Raw genomic sequence first — 20,631 nt, forward strand, 5'->3', positions numbered from 1 at the left:
ATACAACAACGATAAGGTGGTAAGATGATGAATGATGTTTAGAAATGTGATAAGTTTTGGTGATACCATGCTAAAGTTGTTTGGTATATTTGTATTGTTATGTTACTTGTTATTTACATATGGACTTACTAAGCATTTATGTTTACTCCCTCCTCTTTATTTACTGTATTTTTGAACAAGCCAGCTCGGGAATCGGGACGGGTCGAAGGTTCGATCACACTATCCAAAGGACTTTTATCTTGGTAAATGGCTTGTACAACTACTTAAGTATGACATGTATAGCAATATACATATTTTGTGTAAATAATTTTATGATATGGCCATGTTTGGTTGAGAAAATGTTTGATATTGATAAGTCATGGTGATGGCTAATTTAGATCATGTTTGATATCATGGAAGTTTAACAGGTTATCTAGTTCATAAAAATTCATGGAAAGATGAAACTTGCCTTAAAACAGAATATTGCTGCAGCAATGACATGAATTTGAAAAATCACTAAAAATAGTATAAATGGAACTAAATGATGAGTAAGTTATGAAATTGAAGCTTAATGAGTCTATTTTCATGTGGATTGAACAAAAAAGGCATATAAATTATTATGAGATATTTAAACTTTTGTGAAACAGGGCCAGAGTGATTTCTGGATCCCCTATTCTGACTTTAAAAATTCATAATAAATTTTAAAAAAATAATTAGAAGTTGTTCTTTATATGTACAGATTCCTTATTGAGTCTAGTTTTAATAGAAACAAACCTCATAGTTATTGGAATTTTGTATAGAGTTATATCTGATTCGTAATACACAGAGGTCAGAACAGTCGAACCCTGAAATAGGGGATACTTTAATTAATAAAATGTACTAATTTTCCCAATAAAAAAATTCTAGAAAAAAATTAGTAAATATATATATGAGTCTAGATTCAGGGAAAATTTACGGATCTTGATTTCGAGTTTTGTAACTCGAGATATGATTTTTCTTATAACTGTGACGCGAGTAGCTAGAAAGCTGTGAATGTAGAAACAAATGATTTGAAGTTCTTAAATTGATAAATTATGTTCGGTAACCCCTCAAGATCGACTCCGGCGACGGTTTCGGGCGTGGGGCCGTTACATTAAGTGGTATCAGAGCAGGTTTAGTCAGTTCTCGGACTACGTGTTGTATGTACGGATTTTGCTATACATGTCATATATGTGAATTGTGATAGTGTGACGACTTCTAACCTTTTTAAATGAATTTTTATATAGTAAATGGATCCCGATCCAGCTGTGGCAGATGAAGTAGAGAGTAATGCACCAGCTCCGGCTGAAGGGGCAGCGCTGACTGAAAACCCACCTCCTACTGTTGGTCAGAGAGGAGGAGAAAGGGATCGGGAAGCCTTTCTCCAAATGATGAGTGCATGGTACACTGAGTTCGTTCGTACGAACCCAAATGTATGACCTCCCCCACCTCCCCCAATTCCTCAACCTATGCCTCCAATGCCTCAAGGAGTGGATATGATAAAATTTCACAGAACCCCCGTTGATAGAATTCGTAAACAAGGGGCTAAAGAATTTAGAGCAAATATTGATGATGATGCAGAGAAAGCAGAGTTCTGGCTTGAAAATTCTATCCGGGTATTTGATGAATTATCTTGTACACTTGAAGAATGTTTGAAATGTGCTACATCTTTGTTGAGAGATTCAGCCTATAATTGGTGGAAGACTTTGATTTCAGTGGTATCGAAAGAGAGGGTAACTTGGGAATTCTTTCAAGAAGAGTTTCGGAAGAAATATATTAGTGAAAGATTTATTGATCAGAAATGTAAAGAGTTTCTTGAGCTGAAGCAAGGTAATATGACAGTCTCAGAATATGAAAGAGAGTTTGTTCGATTGAGTAAGTATGCCAGGGAATATGTTCCTACAGAAGCCAAGATGTGCCGACGATTTGAAGACGGGCTCAACGAAGACATTAAATATTTTTCAGGATCCTTGAACTGAAAGAAATGGTAGTCCTAGTTGATCGAGCTTGTAAGGCTGAAGAACTACTTAAAGAGAAGAGGAAGGTAGAGGCTGAGACACGAAATTGGAAGAAAAGGCCAATGAGTAAGGCACCTTCACAGCAACCCGGAAAGTCAAGAAATATGAATCGTCGTTCCCAAGTTTCAGCTGGGCAATCATATGGAAATTTTAAGAAGCAGAATGTGGGTCCTAAATCTCAGAATACTTCTGCAGCCAGTTTAGGGAACTCGAGATTTGTTAAACCCGAGTGCCAGCGGTGTGGTAGAAATCATTTTGGTCCGTACAGAGCAAATGAATGTTTTCGATGTGGTTCTCCAGATCATTTTATTAGAGTCTGCCCAGAGAGAGCTGAGAAAGAAAAATTTCAGAGTGTAAAAGCTAGTGGTGCAGACTCGAGGGGAAGGTATCTGAGAAAAGCTGGAAGCAAAACAAGCAGTAAGAATGTAGCCAGAGATGCAGCAGTTAGATCTGAAGGAAGAGCTCCGGCTAGAACTTATGCTATTAAAGCGCGTGAAGATGCTTCCTCACCCGATGTGATTACCGGTACATTTTCTCTTTATGATACTAATGTTATTGCTTTGATTGATCCCGGTTCTACTCATTCATATGTATGCATGAAACTGGTGTCTAGTATGAATATACCTGTTGAGAACAAAGAATTTATGATTAGAGTGTCGAATCCACTAGGCAAATGTGTGATAGTTGATAAAGTATGCAAGAAATGCCCTTTAATGATTCAGGGTCATTACTTTCCGGCCGACTTGATGTTGTTGCCGTTTGATGAATTTGATGTTATTTTGGGTATGGATTGGTTGACATTGCATGATGCTATAGTAAATTGCAAAGAAAAGGTTATAGAATTAAAATGTGAAAGTGGTGAAATCTTGCGGGTTGAACCAGACAAATCAGAGGCAATATTTAGTATGATTTCTTCGATGTCGGCTCAGAGATATTTGAGAAAGGGTTATGAAGCTTATTTGGCGTATGTAATTAATACAAAAGAAGTTGAAAAGAAAGTTGAATCAGTGCCGGTTGTGTGTGAATTTACGGATGTATTTCCAGAAGAATTGCCTGGTTTGCCTCCAGTCAGGGAAGTAGAATTTGGTATTGATTTAATACCGGGAACAACTCCGATCTCGATTGCTCCATATAGAATGGCACCAATAGAGTTGAAAGAATTAAAGTCGCAGTTGCAAGAGTTGACTGATAAAGGCTTTGTGAGACCGAGTTTTTCACCTTGGGGTGCTCCCGTGTTATTTATGAAAAAGAAGGATGGTTCTATGAGATTATGTGTTGATTATCGGCAGTTAAACAAGGTGACAATCAAAAACAAGTATCCGTTGCCGAGAATTGATGATTTGTTTGATCAGCTAAAAGGAGCGACATGGTTTTCAAAGATTGACTTGAGATCTGGGTATTATCAGCTGCGAGTAAAAGAGTCAGATGTGCCTAAAATTGCTTTTAGAACAAGGTACGGTCATTATGAATTTTTAGTTATGCCATTCGGGTTGACAAATGCTCCTGCTGTGTTTATGGACTTAATGAATCGCATATTTCGGCCATACCTGGACAGATTTGTTGTGGTGTTTATAGATGATATTTTAATTTATTCAAAAGATGAGACAGAGCATGCTGAGCATTGAGGATAGTTTTGCAAACTTTGAGAGATAAGCAGTTGTATGCTAAGTTTAGTAAAAGTGAATTTTGGCTCCGGGAAGTTGGATTTTTTGGGTCATATTGTTTCAGGTGATGGTATACGGGTTGATCCTAGTAAAATTTCAGCACTGCCTTTCATCCACAAACTGATGGACAATCAGAGAGAGTAATTCAGATTCTTGAAGACATGCTCAGATGTTGAGTATTGGAATTTCAAGGTAGTTGGGAAAAGTATTTACCGTTGGTAGAATTTGCTTATAATAATAGTTATCAGACAAGTTTGAAGATGGCACCTTATGAAGCATTATATGGTCGTAAATGTCGGACGCCATTGTATTGGACTGAACTCAAGGAAAATCAGATTTATGGAGTTGATTTAATAAAAGAAACCGAAGAAAAGGTGAAAGTGATTCGAGATTGTTTGAAAGCTGCTTCAGATAGACAGAAATCTTATGCGGATTTGAAACGAAAAGAAATGGAATTTCAAGTTGGTGATAAGGTATTTTTGAAAGTGTCTCCATGGAAGAAAGTCCTTAGATTTGGACGAAAGGGCAAGTTAAGTCCGCGTTTTATTGGACCGTATGAAATAATTGAAAAAGTTAGACCGGTAGCATATCGGCTAGCGTTACCACCTGAATTAGAGAAGATTCATGATGTGTTTCACGTATCTATGTTACGTCGGTATCGTTCGGATCTTTCACATATAATTTCACCGACAGAAATTGAACTGCGACCGGATATGACTTATGAAGAAGAACCGATTAAGATTTTAGCTCGAGAAGTCAAACAACTAAGAAATAAAAGTGTTGCACTTGTGAAAGTGTTGTGGCAAAAGCATGGGGTAGAAGAGACTACATGGGAACATGAAGAAACTATGAGAAACCAATATCCACACCTGTTTACCGATAAGATTTTCGAGGACGAAAATCCTTAAAAAGGGGGGAGAGTTGTAATATCTTGAATTAGGGCTTAATCGGAATAGTGGTTTCGTGACCACAAATCCGAGATAGAAATAATTATTCTATAATTATTTTGATGACTATGATATGATTGCATGATTGTGTGAAAATTTCGTGATGAAATTCTATGCCTAAAGTGCTTAAATTGAAAGTAAGGACTAAATCGAATAAGTTGCAAAACTTTCATTCTAGAAGTTTTTAGTATGAAATTATTTTGGAATATTAATGAGGAGGTCTTAAATACCAATTTGACCAATTTTAAGTTCATGGACAAAATTAGGACATGGAAGGAATTTTTGAAAAGTTTAGTAGTAAGGGTATTTTGGTCATTTAGTTATTAAAATGAATTAAAAACAAAATTAAAAGCCAATTTTTGTCCATCTTCTTCATTAGGACGAAATTTCGAGGGTTCTCCATAGCTAGGGTTTGTTCCAAGCTTCCAAGCTCCATAATCAAGAAAAACGAGATTCAAGTCGTGATCGAAGAAAAGAAAAGATTGTGGACTAAATTGCAAAATCTTTATATTTTGGTACCAAGGTAAGTTCATGTGTAAATAATGTAGCATAATTGTTATTTTTAAGTTATTGATGTTAATTATATGATACGCTGATTTTTAATTGTGAAATATTATGCTTTGTGGTTAATGTTGAGTAACATGCAAATTATGTTTACTACTTGATAAATATGAATTGCTACCAAGTATCGGTTCCGATATTCCATGGAAAACGACAAATGTGAGATTGAGGGAAAAAGCCCGTTTGAACCTTAGGAATAGATTAGGATACAAGTGACATGTCACTAGGATGGTTGAGCATCCGAACTCGTTGAGTTGAGTCCGAGTTCACTTATGGATGCAAATGTCCGAACTCGTTGAGTTGAGTCCGAGTTCGTGAGATGTAACTAGGCATCCGAACTCGTTGAGTTGAGTCCGAGTTCACTTATGGATGCGAACGCCCGAGCTCGTTGAGTTGAGTCCGAGTTCACTTAGGGGCGGGTTACATGATTTCTTGATTACATATGAGGCACTTATGTGCAAATTATCCGTGTATCCGAGTTGTATTCCGATGTGTTCAACGGGTGAAATTTCTAGTGAAATGGAAGAACACTTAAGATGCAAGCGACGTTTTGGTAAGTGTTGTGAAATGGACACTTTGGACAAGTATGTTCTTAACCCTCGGGTTGAAAATAGATACAACAACGATAAGGTGGTAAGATGATGAATGATGTTTAGAAATGTGATATAAGTTTTGGTGATACCATGCTAAAGTTGTTTGGTATATTTGTATTGTTATGTTACTTGTTATTTACATATGAACTTACTAAGCATTTATGCTTACTCCCTCCTCTTTATTTACTGTATTTTTGAACAAGCCAGCTCGGGAATCGGGACGGGTCGAAGGTTCGATCACACTATCCAAAGGACTTTTATCTTGGTAAATGGCTTGTACAACTACTTAAGTATGGCATGTATAGCAATATACCTATTTTGTGTAAATAATTTTATGATATGGCCATGTTTGGTTGAGAAAATGTTTGATATTGATAAGTCATGGTGATGGCTAATTTAGATCATGTTTGATATCATGGAAGTTTAACAGGTTATCTAGTTCATAAAAATTCATGGAAAGATGAAACTTGCCTTAAAACAGAATATTGCTGCAGCAATGACATGAATTTGAAAAATCACTAAAAATAGTATAAATGGAACTAAATGATGAGTAAGTTATGAAATTGAAGCTTAATGAGTCTATTTTTATGTGGATTGAACAAAAAAGGCATATAAATTATTATGAGATATTTAAACTTTTGTGAAACAGGGCCAGAGTGATTTCTGGATCCCCTGTTCTGACTTTAAAAATTCATAATAAATTTTAAAAAAATAATTAAAAGTTTTTCTTTATATGTACAGATTCATTATTGAGTCTAGTTTTAATAGAAACAAACCTCATAGTCATTGAAATTTTGTATAGAGATATATCTGATTCGTAATACACAGAGGTCAGAACAGTCGAACCCTGAAACAGGGGATACTTTAATTAATAAACTGTACTAATTGGCCCAATAAAAAAATTCTAGAAAAAAATTAGTAAATATATATATGAGTCTAGATTCAGGGAAAATTTACGGATCTTGATTTCGAGTTTCGTAACTCGAGATATGATTTTTCTTGTAACTGTGACGCGAGTAGCTAGAAAGCTGTGAATGTAGAAACAAATGATTTGAAGTTCTTAAATTGATAAATTATGTTCGGTAACCCCTCAAGCTCGACTCCGGCGACGGTTTCGGGGGTGGAGGTGTTACAGTTTGTGGTACTTGCGGTCATAATTTTGAAAATATTCTACATGTACTTCGGGATTGCAAAATGGCAAGGGAGATATGGACGCAGCTAATTCCTATAAGTAAACATCCTTTTTTTTTTGTGCAGGGTCCCTTCATGCATGGATGGAGCTCAATTTACGAAATCAACAGGACATAAAGCTAGTGGCTGAAGTTAATTGGCCTTGTTTATTTGGGATTATCATCTGGCGAATGTGGAAAAATCAGAATCTTGGCATATTTCAAGGTCTTTCTTGGAGTACTGATGAGGTTATCAAAAACTCCCTCTGCTGGGCGAAGCAATATGTTTTGATGTCCGAACCAAATGGCTCTAAACCCTCAAGCATGGGTTTTGATCTTGGCTATCCCGATGGTTGGGTCTACTTGAACACAGATGGTTCGGTCAAATATGAGGATATGTTTGCCGCAGCTGGAGGGCTTTTGCGAGATCATTAGGGTACTTGGATTGTTGGTTTCACAAGGTATCCTGGTAATTGTGAAGTTATTGATTCAGAATTATGGGGCATCCTTGATGGGTTACAAATTGCCTTGGATCGTGGCTTTCGGAAAGTTATCATACGGATTGACAATCTTGAAGCAGTTAACCTCATTCACGAAGGAGTTCGTAAAGGTTCTACTTCTGCCTTAGTTACGAATCCTACGGATATTGAAGCAATTAAGTCATTAGAACCTTCAACATATTCCAAGAGAAGAGAATAGCCTTGCTGGTAAGATAATCAAGCTCAAGAAAGATAGGGAGCCTGGTTTGCAGTTATTTGATAAAGATTATATAATGAGTTTTTTCAATGTTTGATCTTTGAGTTGTAATTTCTTTTTTTTCATCAAAAAAAATGAAAATAATTAATGTTATTTTATTCATATTCTTATGTGCAAAAATAAAAAATAAAAATAAATTAATGTCATGTAATTTTATTTGGATTTCTTGTTAACACTTTTAAAAGCCAAACCAAATTACTTTTTTTTAGAGATATTTTATTTCTTCTTCCCCTATTATTATCATAATTTGAAACTCAAACTTACATGTTCTAGTACCTTGTTTTATATTATATATATGATATATACATTAAATTAAATATATATCGTTAAAATATACATTAAATTATTAATTAAGGATAACATTTAGATATATTTATTAAGGTATATTAATAAAGTATAAAAAGTAAGGAGAAAATTTAGAATAATTTATTGATTATTAATTAAATATAAAAATTATTGGATAATACTTAAGAAAGTATTTTAGAACTTAATGAACAACTTAAAACTCAAAGTTTCCTAAAATGTTAATCTCTTTACTTTATCTTATATATGATATATATGATTTCAAATCACTTAAACATTTGACTCTTATTGAACACAAAAGCACCATTCAATTATGTCAATTAATATGCAATTTTGGAACTTAATTTTGTAAACCGAATAAGTGAAATTATAAATAGAAGAATTTATGTATTTAGTATAAAAATATATTAGTGGTTGATCAAGTAATTAAATCAAGAAAATCATTAATTATAGTATATAGACTAAATTGTAAAAGTTTAATTATTATTAAGTTTAAATTTAGAAAATGCTTGAGGACTTAAATGACTATTAAACCAAGGATTTAATGAAAATTTATCCATGATAAAAACTTAATGAATTGCCTTTCGTCATCCATGCCATCCATTTCCATTTTCTTAAGTAAGAAATGATTATAGCCATAGATTTAATAATTAATAAGTTAATTAAAACTAATTATTAGTAAATATATAAAGGTAGTGGGAAGAAAGATGAATCAACATCAGTTTTATCAATTTTTCTTCCTAAACCGTAGCTAGAAGAAGAAAAAGAAGCTTGACTTTCCACCATTCCCGTTTGCTATTAATCGGTACACTGGTTTTACACTTCCAATTTTTATGAATTTCTAATCTAGGAAACATGATTTACCTAGCTTATGTATTAGAATTTTCAATTTTGAAAGTTAAATCAAGTTGCCATTAAAAAATTCATAAACTTATTCTTTCAACCGTTTTTGAGAAATCCATATTCATTTGCAAATGAATTATTTCTCATTTTCATTTCCATTTCCATTTTGAAAAAATTATATTTATTTCCAAATGATTTCATTTCTCCATTTTAGAGAAAATCATAATCATTTCTGAATGCTTTCCATTTCTCTATTTCTATTCATTTTGTTCATTTCGATTCAAACATACAATTTATTTTTGGTTTCAACAAGCTAGCAGAGAGACCGATTGGGCATATGCAATTGAGGCTCAAATGATTTATAATTGAGTTCTAGCTTTTTGTCAATTAATTATAAACTCATTTAGTTATGAAGTCATTCCACTATAATATCGTAACTAAGCTCTCCCTAATGACATACCATTACGAAAGCAAACTGATTAGTGCTCATCTAATGACCTTGTCATAAGTTTGTTATCCCCATAAGATATCCTTAATCTCTCTGGGATAATATCTGTCCTCCTAACATGATCATATTTTATCTCATGGTAACCATTACATCTTCCTTCATGAAAGTCGATTACTATCTAATAGTAAACAAGTCATTCATCACAAAGACGAATGACCCGTGACCACATTTACTTTTCATCAACTATGCAATGCCAATGAGAGGATATCATTTACCCATGTCTCGGGCTATAATTTCACTGTTGTGAATGACACTACATACTGAAGAAGTCGTACACCCAACACACCAACTTTCGATTCCTTATCTATTCGAATTCAGGCTTTTGCTTGCATCAAAGTGTACAAGTCGTGCATACATAGTTCTTCATCCACTCTGGATTTAGGTATATCACACTATGAACGTCACAAGTGAATAAATCCATAAATAGATTCAGGATATATTATTCTTAGATCATGTCTGATGTATTGCCAGTCTAGTTAGTCACATCTATGTCTCTATCTTCTAGTAGTCATCCACTTCGATGCCCAAGACAAAGCATCTTCTCAATTGGACTTAATACACAAAAAATTAGTCTTTCAATCAATTTACTCATTTTCGATTATACTAAGGACATGTTTAGGTTCGTTTACTAATATAAGTTGTCATTCTGTATTAAGATCCGACCACGTAATACCACTTAAGTTAAACATTAAACAACTACTGAGTAACATTTGCTTCCATTTTGCTTTGTGTGCAAAAACCATGTGAGGAAAATATAAAAGGTATTAATGTATCATGAATAATTTTAGTAACCAACCTTTTCGAAAAAATACATGTGTATTTACACGAAAAAGCTACACTTAGGGCTTTAGATCCAATAGCCAGCCCCCTCATTAATGTCTACCATACCTTATTGGAACTTCTTCAATTAAAAGTGTGGATAAGAGCCTACAGCATCGAGAAGCTGCTAGGAAGCTCATTCAATTTCACTTGAAATGAGCTCAAGACAAAATGAAACAAATGGAAGACAGACACATGAGTGATAGGGAGTTCCAGGTAGGAGAGTTAGTCTATCTCAGGCTATAGCCTAATTGACAACACTCTGTCAGAAGGGTGTTGAACCAGAAGTTATCTCCTAAGTATTTTGGGCCTTTTTCCATAGAAGCCAAGGTGAGATGAGTTGCCTACTGGTTACAATTGCTTCCAGGTTCTCGAATTTGTCTTACCTTTCATGCATCTCAACTCAAGAAGCATGTTGGAACAATTCCAACTTAACATGTTTTACCAGTGGTAGACAACAACGGAGCCATGGTCAAAGAACCTGTACGAGTTTTAGAACGACGTATGGTCAAAAAAGGCAATCATGCAGTCTATAACACCTCTAACTCGTATCTGTCACCGGAATAGGGTTACAGAGCATTACTATAAAATTGTAACTATAGTCATTCATTTTTAAACATTTCATAAATCAAATCATAGTTCATTCAAACACATGCAAATCATCCCTTATTTGAGCCCTCGAGGCCTTAGAAATACCTTAGAAATAATCTAAGACTAAATTGGAAACATTTAAAACTTTATGGAAAAAGATAGAAAATTTCACACGGCTGAAACACACGTCCGTGTCTCAGGCCATGCGGACATTCAAAGTAGGGACACATGGCTGTGTCCTAGCCCGTGTCCGTACCCGTGTAACTCATTGACTTGGGTCACACGACCAAGCCACAGGTCCGTGTGTTAGGCCGTGTAACGCTCACAATGTAACTTTAAAGCCTATAGGGGACATACGGCTGAGACACACGCCCGTGTCTTAGGCCGTGTGGACAAGAAAATGGCCAAAAAAATCTAAGTCATTTCTTTCACCCTTTCATCCTTGAACTTACAAGTTATTTGCACACCTGAACAAATCATCATAACCTACCAAAATATGCACAAAGATGACCAAGTCATTACACCATTAACCATACAACAAATATGTTAATAAGGCACCTCAATCACCACTATCAAACATATTTAAATTTATGTCCAAATGGTCATAATTCAACCAAACATACTAGACTAAATTCCATATCAAAACATGCCCTAAATGATCACTTTGCAACCATGCCAACACTTATCACTTTGACCATAAAACCATGCATCAATTTGATCATATAAACACCAACTATTTAGCATCAAAGTGCCAAAAGCACACCAACCATCAAGGCATCAGAATAACATGAGTTTCACAATTTCAAAGCCACATTACATGCCAATACCGTTAACTAAACATTAGACATAAGTCCACCTATACATGTCATTATAACTATGACCAAAGCATTAAAATCTACCGATAAAATCGATGGATAGTGTGATGGATCTCCGACAAGCTTCCAACCCGATTGAGCTTCCGATAATCTGTAAAGTAAGAGAAAAATACCACGTAAGAAATGAATGCTTTGTAAGCTCATAGAACATGAAACATACCTTATCACTTCAATACTATAATACATAGATTAACACCAATACTTTAAACTTGGTATAAACCTACTAAACACCATTCAACTCATATTTAAGTATATTTATAAACATCACATACACCTTTCATTCATAACATAATAAAGTCTCATAGGTTGACTTACATAATTATCAACATTTTTTTAAAACAATGAACCATTTCATTTAACATTCTTACCATTCCATTTTCATAATATATAAGACTTAACATAACATTACCATAGCCACAAACTAGTGCATTTAAGCATAACTCTTTTAGAATCGACTACACATTAAACCATTTCATGAGAAATTACATATATTGATTCTTACCACTCTTTCATGCACATAAGCATCTTTCCATTTGGTTACTTACCATTTCAATGTATATCCTTAAAGCTAACATAATATAATCCAACCAATAGCTTGGCACAAGCCTAAGAATCATCAACAATACATGTTAATGCATCAACTCATAATCCAAGTCATTAAACATGAAATACCTCACTTGAAATCATCAATTTCATGAACATAGACATACCTTCAATTAACAGTTTCTTTTCGTTCTTTTTTCATAGTTTTGATAATATAAGTCATTTAAGTACTTACCATTCCTTTCCTTTTCTTACTCATCTCATTTGCATAGTACAAAATATAAACATAAAATTTACCTTATGTATTCCTGTCATCCATAATATCATCAGGTGAATTGAAATATTCAATTCAAACACAAATATCAGACAATTTCATCAAAATCACTAAACAAATTACCTTACCGAGATTTACAATCAGATTAACAACTTACGAATAAGAGTACATCATCAGATTAACCGAACACACTAGACAAAAGCTCATAAGAGCTAATCAAACCGAAATACACCAGACAGAAGCTCATAAGAGCTAATCCAACCGAAACACACTAGACAGAGTATATAATATGAGAGATCAACAAATGATGAACCTTGATTTACTCGGGTAATATACAGATATCTCCCTCCAATACCATCTCCACTCTAAACCCCCGAAACACACCAAATCACCATTGTACTCTATCCCGCATTCAGTCCAAATCGAGCATCAAATTCAATATTATATCTCAAATTTCCATTCATTATCAACAATTAAAAATAAATATATAAGTTGTACCATGTTAATCTACTCAATAATTCATATGGATGTTAAATTCTAAACCGTACAAACTTACCTGGCTAAATTGCAAAAATGTCAAAGTATAGGGGCTATTTGGTAATTTTTCGTTCTCATCGGTTTTTCACTCAATCTTGATCTAAATTAATAATCCCATTCGATCCATTAATTTAGACAGCAAAATCACTTCATTTATGCAATTTAGTCAATTTTGACATTTTTACAAAATTACCCCTAACATTTTACTTTTATTTAATTTAGTCCCTAAGTCTATAACATGCAAATTAATCCTTTTTACCCAAATTTGAGCTTAGCTGAATGTTCATAGCTCACAAAACAGCCCACATTTATAAAAATTTCACATCAAATCCTTATACTTTATTATTTTAACAATTTAGTCCCTAATCGATAAATTTATCAAAAATCACTTAATAAACTACTTTAAAATAACAACTAATACCTCCAATTCATCATTTAGTATCTAAAATCACAAGGTTCATTAATGAAAACATTCAAAATCTTTAACAATTTCAAAATCGAAGGTACAGTTTAACTGGACCTAGTCGCAACAATCTCAAAAATATAAAAATTATTAGAAACGGATGAAAAATGGATTACCATGCATCATCCAAAGAAGAACCGAAGCTTGAAGCTTGCCAATGATGAATTCGGTGGTGAAAAAACCAAAATGAAGAAGAAAACCTTATGTTTTCTTATTTTAACATGATTATAACCTTTATTCATTATTTTAATAATAAAATAACTTATAAAACTTATAAAATTAAAAGAAATTAAAGCATCCACCTTCCCACTTTTAAGGATGGTTTATTTATCCATTAAGGTCATCCAATTATAATTTTTTAATCAATTAACACCTTTAATCTAATAGCAATTAATTTTTTCAACTTTTACGATTTAGTCTTTTTTGCTTAATTAACTATCGAAACATTAAATTTTCTTAATGAAACTTTAATAAAACCTTAATGACACACTGTAAATATTTTTATAGAAATGAGGTCCCGATACCTCATTTTCTAAAACCACTTGACTTTAGGGTTATACCACTTTAACTTAATAAATCGTTTATATAACATAAATTATCAAATAAAAAATCTTTTAAAAATTATATTTGACTCATAAATATTAAATAATAATATTTACGAACTTACTCGTCAGATTTGGTGGCCCCAAAACTACTGTTTATGACACCACAAAAAAAATAAATTGTTACACAATCACTGAAGTATTGGTGGAATAGACTAACACCTTCCCAGAAGATGCCACGTGGGAACCACTACAACAGCTACATAGCAAAATTCCCACCTTTGATCCTTGAGGACAAGGATATTTTGAAGCAAGGGGTAATTGCTATGGGGCAAAATTGTAAATAAAAAACAAAAAATTGTAATTAATTAAACATTGCGTTTCGGGGGTAGGTTATGGCAATGAAACGGTGAGCATAGTTTAATAAAACGATGAGTTTAAGAGGGAAACGACCATAACTGTCATTTGGCCAACTAACTTTGTAATGACCATCTTCCTTTTCTCTTTTAACAACCAAGTGAGGAAGGAATCAGTTATGCAATTTAGCTAAGCAATTTTTGTTTCTGTTTTGAAATAATATTGGGCTAAACATATTGAGTTTTATTCATACTTGGACTTTGAACTCAATTTGGACTTTAGAAGATGCTTTATTTTGGATAAAAAAAAACAAACTAAGCCTTAAATTTGGGCTTCAACTTATCCTTGACTCAAGCTTGGATTTGATTTTTAACATGGGTTTCCATGTTGGGCCACAATAATAATTTTAAAAAAATATTTGAAAATATGATTTTATTTAAAAATTAATTTCTAATTATTATTTTCCTTTACTTTTTCCCGCCAAAGACCATGGATATTTAAATATTCACTACTCCCGTACCCACTTAAATCAGAATTAATCTTAAAATTAATTGACAACACAAACAAGTGAATTCTAATTTAAAATGAATGATTGAATATTCAAGTCAATTTGACAAAAAAATTTCAATTCAAGCCCTTGCAAATTATGAAGGAAATTCAATTAACTCCTAATTTAAAATTAACTTTTTTTAATTTTACTTTAAAACTAAATCAAAACTTAATTTAATTCTAAAATTAGCCCAATTAACTCGAGATTAAATTGTCTGGACAAAATTAGAAGTCTACAAAATGGTCAAGGAAGCTAATATTGCCGCACCAAAACCCAAGAAGCTAAAGTTTATCTACACAACTTGTGCAAAGAAAATGTAGCTAATGGCATAAAAAAAAAGGTTTACAAAAGAAAGAAACATTTAGGAATTATGTTTCGTTGAGCATGGATTTGAAGTGTTCTTGGAAGGGAATGAATTGATGTATTTTCTTTCTTATGTCAAGCCTTATTTGAAGAACGTTATGATGGAATTCTATGCAAATTTACCAAAGTCCATCAATGATGAGAATCACAGGCACTTCAAGCAAGCTTATGTACAAAGACACTACTTCACATTTATCTCAACTATCATCAACAGATTTTTTAAGCACACTGGGGAGGACCAAGATGACTTTACTCATTATGATTATCAGGCTGAGACATTGACTAAAGGTCTGAGAAAGACATGGCCTGAAGGATAGGACATAAGAATTTCTACGTTGCAACCCACTTATGAAGCATTGCAAACCATGACAACAAGAAACTGGATACCATCAAAACAAAGCATGTGTGTCAACCAAAGGACGATTTTACTTCTCTCTAAAGGTAGCTTTCTCTATCACATTTTATTAAGGGAAACTAGTCTTTGATGAGATTGTGGAGCACGCAAAGACCAAAAAGAACAGAAAAACATATCCTATCATTTCTCTCATTGATCTTTGAAATCCTACTACAACAAAAGAAATATCTCATAAATGAATATGACACCTCTAGACTTGAACTAGATTTAAAATATTCAAGTGGAACAAGGGAAAACATGATGCATCAGGTTCTAGTTCCAATGAAGAAGATGGAGGATTTAAGTCTAAGTCAGACCAAGTAGCAAATATTCCTCTCATTTAAACTCAGGGTACAACTACCACTGGCCAGGCAAGATTAATCGGGCATCTTGATGTTAAGATAGCATGTATTGGCAAGCAGTTGAGCTCATTGAACATAAAAATCAAACTTCTAACAATGCAAAGAAGTCGAATAGTTTGATGTAAGGTTGACATCATTGCCCGTGGACTCTGATGCTCCTATGGAATTTTTGCCTAAAAAAGGGGGAGAAATAAAGCTGCATTGTTGAATCTATCGAATTTGGGTCGGGGGGACCAGTTGTTAGGTTCTTCATTGGTATTTGGTTGGCTGATGCACTTGTTTTGCTTGTGTTTTCTGATAATTGATCATTTAGTGAACTTTATTTTTCTTTTGGGTTTGTACTTAAATCTTGGTGTTGATAGATACTCCTCTTGCTTTGCTAATGACATTATTCGTCATAAATCTCACATTACCTATATAATTTTATCTAGACTTTTTCGGAATCAAATATTTGGAATGCAGCGTGGGATTTAATTACACTAGTTTATTAAAATAAAGTAATTAGTTTGTATTGGTCATAATAAACATTTCCAGCGTCTGATTTTCTTTAGTTATAATATTTAATAAATTAAAAGGGCATGTGAAATATTGAAATTCAAAGTCAAAGAGCGTAAAATAAAAATGAAGTACCAAATTGGACTTAGACATATGAACAAAATGGTCTGCCGTGATTATTCTGTTTGGTTACCTACACTTCATTGGATTGATTGAATTTCTTAGTTTTTACTTTCTCAAAACATTATATATCAAATTTGGGTCACCTCATCAGCCGTGAATGATGACCACACCCCCTCAATCAATTCACTATCATGCTTACTTCTTTTTTTTTTAATTACTGTTAATTAAAATTTTTATTTATTATTCTTAACAATTTAAATATAATAAAAAATTCCATATACCATACACATCAGTAAATTTTTAATAATATTTACAAATTTTCATTATCTCATATAATCATTATTTAAAATATATTAATTATTTCAGCAATTCAAATATCATACTAATAAAAAAATTCCATCATTCAAACATAATGATAGTTTCTTTTAGTTTTAAAATAATAAGCAAATTTGAAACTGAATAAAAAAGTAAACTATAATGTTAATTTGAAAAAGAATAAAAAAATATAAAACAACATGCAACAAATTTAATAATAGTTTATGATATATACGAAAAAAATTTACAATTTAAAAAGAAAGGGTTTTAAGAGTGTTTGTTTCATACAATATAAACAACTTACCGAAAATAATTTAAATTACAAATGAAATTATACATAAAAGTATATACAAATAATAGTTTCTTTTAGTTTTTAATCAATTTTTATAATGTTCGATAAAAATTGTACACAAATTACAAATGAAATTATATACACAAATTTATAAGTGAAAAATATACATGAAAAATATACATAAAATGATAAAAATACATATGACAATATACAAATAATGTTATGAAATAATACATAAGAATATACACAGGATTATGCATAAAAATATACAAAAATATACATAAAATAATATTAACATCAAGACTTTCATAAAAATATCATGCTTATTATCCAAAAGAGGAACTTACCATTATAAATAATTGTCGTATATATATATATCATGCATTACATAAATAAGAGTTATATATAGTATATAAATTTAATACATCAAATATATTTTATAAATTGACAGTTATAAATAAACCGTATTTATATTGTACATATTAATCCTACTGATCATACAGTCATAGAAAGCGATATACATTATATACATACATCAACAAAAAAATTGGAAATAAAATTGATTTTACCAAGATATCTTAAAATTAACGACAATATGGGAAACAAAGTGATATGGTGAGCACTCTTACAATTTGAAAATTTTTAAGAGTTTCAAAAATATTTTGAAGGATTAAAATTGATATTTTAAAAAGTAAAGAAGAATTAATGACAAGCTCATATTTAAATTGAATTTTCAAAGTTCAATTAAATTGAAAAAAAAAGACATTTGAATAGTCTTATTTTTTTTTATATTAGCACATTCGTCATCAAAGAACTTGAAGCGCTTCGACTGCTTGCGACGAAAACTTCAAAAGATAATTGGATAATAGTTAGCTAAAAAGAAAAATTTAAGACAAAACAACAACCACCAAAAAAAAAAAAAACGGAAAAAGAGAAAAGTGAAAATTCTGAGTTAAGGACCTCCAATTTTGAATAGGATTTTCTGTGTTTTCTTTTTCTTTTTGCCCATTTCTCATGCAAATTAACTTCCCATTTATAGTAGAAAACCTTTAGAGAACTTAATGATTTAACCAAACTACAAGATAAAATAAAAATAAAAAATAAAAACTATTTATCTAAAATTAATCTAAATTATCCTAAAAAGTAATAATAAAATAATAAAAATATGTATATAAAATAATACTAATAATAATCATCCTATTTTAATAACTATCCTAATAAAAATTAATAACGTAAAATCCTATTCTAAATAAACTATAACAATAATAATAATTGCACAAAACTAATTTAATTAATTTAGTCTTCAAAATTAAACTAAAAAGTCAAATAAGCTCGCACTATCACAACTTTTTTATTATAATATATATATTTTCAAATAATAAATTTAAATTTATATGATTATCACAACTTTATTTTAATATAACTACTATCACATATTTTTTCATTTTTTTAAATGTCAATTTAGTAATATGATGAAAAATAAAGGGAATTCTTATCGATTCAAAAGTTTTTCCAAACTCGTGCTTATATATATTATAGATGAAGGTAAATGTTGTTTGATAAACTAAAAAGATTAAGACCTTATTTGATAAAGTGTTAAAAAAAGTGAATCAACTGAAAATAATATTTTCAGGAATTTAATTTTTTAAACATGTAAAAATTATTAGATAGAATTTGTTCTATAGAAAAGTGTAAAAAACTGATAAGTAGGTAAGGACATTTTTATCACTTAATAGAGAATAAATTCAATTGTTTCTATTTTATTTTATTTTATTTCATTTAAGATTATATTATCATTTATCAAAAAATCTAATTATATTCCATCTTTAATTTTACATAAAATACCAAAAAAAATTTATAACTTAAATTCGACACTTAATTTTTCAGTAATTATGTTTTTCACACTTATTTCTTCAGCACTTAATTTTTTAGTTTATCAAACATAGCCTAAGTGTTGAAAATTTAAATATTAAATTTAAATTATAAAATTTGTTTGATACATTTTTTAAAAATTAAGTATTGAATATAATTAAATTGATTGATTAAAGTAATTTTTAAAATTTTATACGTAAAATATTTAAAGGATAAGATTAAAAGAAATTAAATTAAATTAAAATTTTTTATATTAAGTGATAAGTAGCTTCAATGAATTCTATTATATCAAATGTGCTTAAAAATTAAAATCATTGAAAATATTAATTCTCAATTGATTTAATTTTTTTCAATAAGTTATTAAATAATGCTTAAGATATGAATAAAAAAACTTATGTAATAAATATATTTATTAAAAAATTATATAAATATTCTAAAAAAATACTATCATCAATAGGAATCACTGGTAATAAGAATATATAGACATAATACATAGCCTACATGACAAATAAGACATTCCAAACTTATGCAAAAATTCCTAAAATAGATAAATACAATTTAAAAGTATTACAATATTAAAATAATTCAAAAATAAATCAAAAATAAATAAGGGAGGCATCACATTTATCAAACTATTGAAAATTAAATCCTAGCCTCGCCATGATCGTATCATCCAAGAGCAAAAATTTTGATAAAACAGGAACAGAAGTTTTTTAGGATATTGTTGTTACTGAGTGCTACTATTTTTTTTATTAATTTCATTTTATTTTATCATTTTAACAATATCACTTAATTTTATTTCTTTTTCACCTGTATAGTGCACGTGCCAAAGTCACATTGGCTTGAGAATTATTTTCTAAACGGGGTTAACCATTTGGACTAAAAAAATTTAGTTAAAGTTCAAGTACTTATATGGGACAAATAAAATTAGGTACCTATATGAGAAAATGAGAAAGTTTGGAGAGCTAAAACATGAATAAAGCCAATTAAAAACTAAAATCGTTACTACTTTTTAAAAAAAAATATATATAGTAAACAAAACGAAAACCATGAAAGCATAAGCAAACACCACAATCTGAAATTAAAAAAAAAATAAAAATCAAGGAATAATGTTGAAGAAGTTGCACTAACAACTAGTCCAAAGGTCCGCATCGATAAAACAAAGATTTAGCTTGAAAAGTTAAACAATTAGGTTTTTTTTTATTAAAAAAAAGAGTTTATCTAAAGTTTTTATAAATATTAAATAAAGTTTTAGTTGAAATGATGGAATTTAAGATTTAAAATTTGTTAAGTCTTAAATTTAAATCTCATTTTATGCAAGTTTTTTCTGATTTTATATAAAATATATAAAGATAAATGAGAGTGATCCACTTATATTTGTGTAAAACTTAAGTGGTTTTACACTTTTCAATAACTTTTTATATAATTAATATTTTAATAATTCAACCTTTGAATTTAATAAGATATTTGTACTTGACATACATGTAACATTTTGAATAAATACA

The 20,631-nt window shown here is 31.0% G+C and overlaps 1 long non-coding RNA gene across 1 annotated transcript; it reads left to right on the plus strand.

Moving 5' to 3' along the window:
- The first annotated feature begins 5,986 nt into the window (after positions 1–5,986).
- LOC121204979 (uncharacterized) lies at positions 5,987–7,807 on the plus strand. The gene is made up of 2 exons (XR_005900180.1): positions 5,987–6,045; positions 7,038–7,807. It is a non-coding gene; the product is annotated as an uncharacterized lncRNA (long non-coding RNA).
- Positions 7,808–20,631: the final 12,824 nt, after the last annotated feature.

Source organism: Gossypium hirsutum, chromosome A08 (assembly GCF_007990345.1).
Source record: "Gossypium hirsutum isolate 1008001.06 chromosome A08, Gossypium_hirsutum_v2.1, whole genome shotgun sequence".
In the NCBI taxonomy this organism is placed as follows: Eukaryota; Viridiplantae; Streptophyta; class Magnoliopsida; order Malvales; family Malvaceae; genus Gossypium; species Gossypium hirsutum.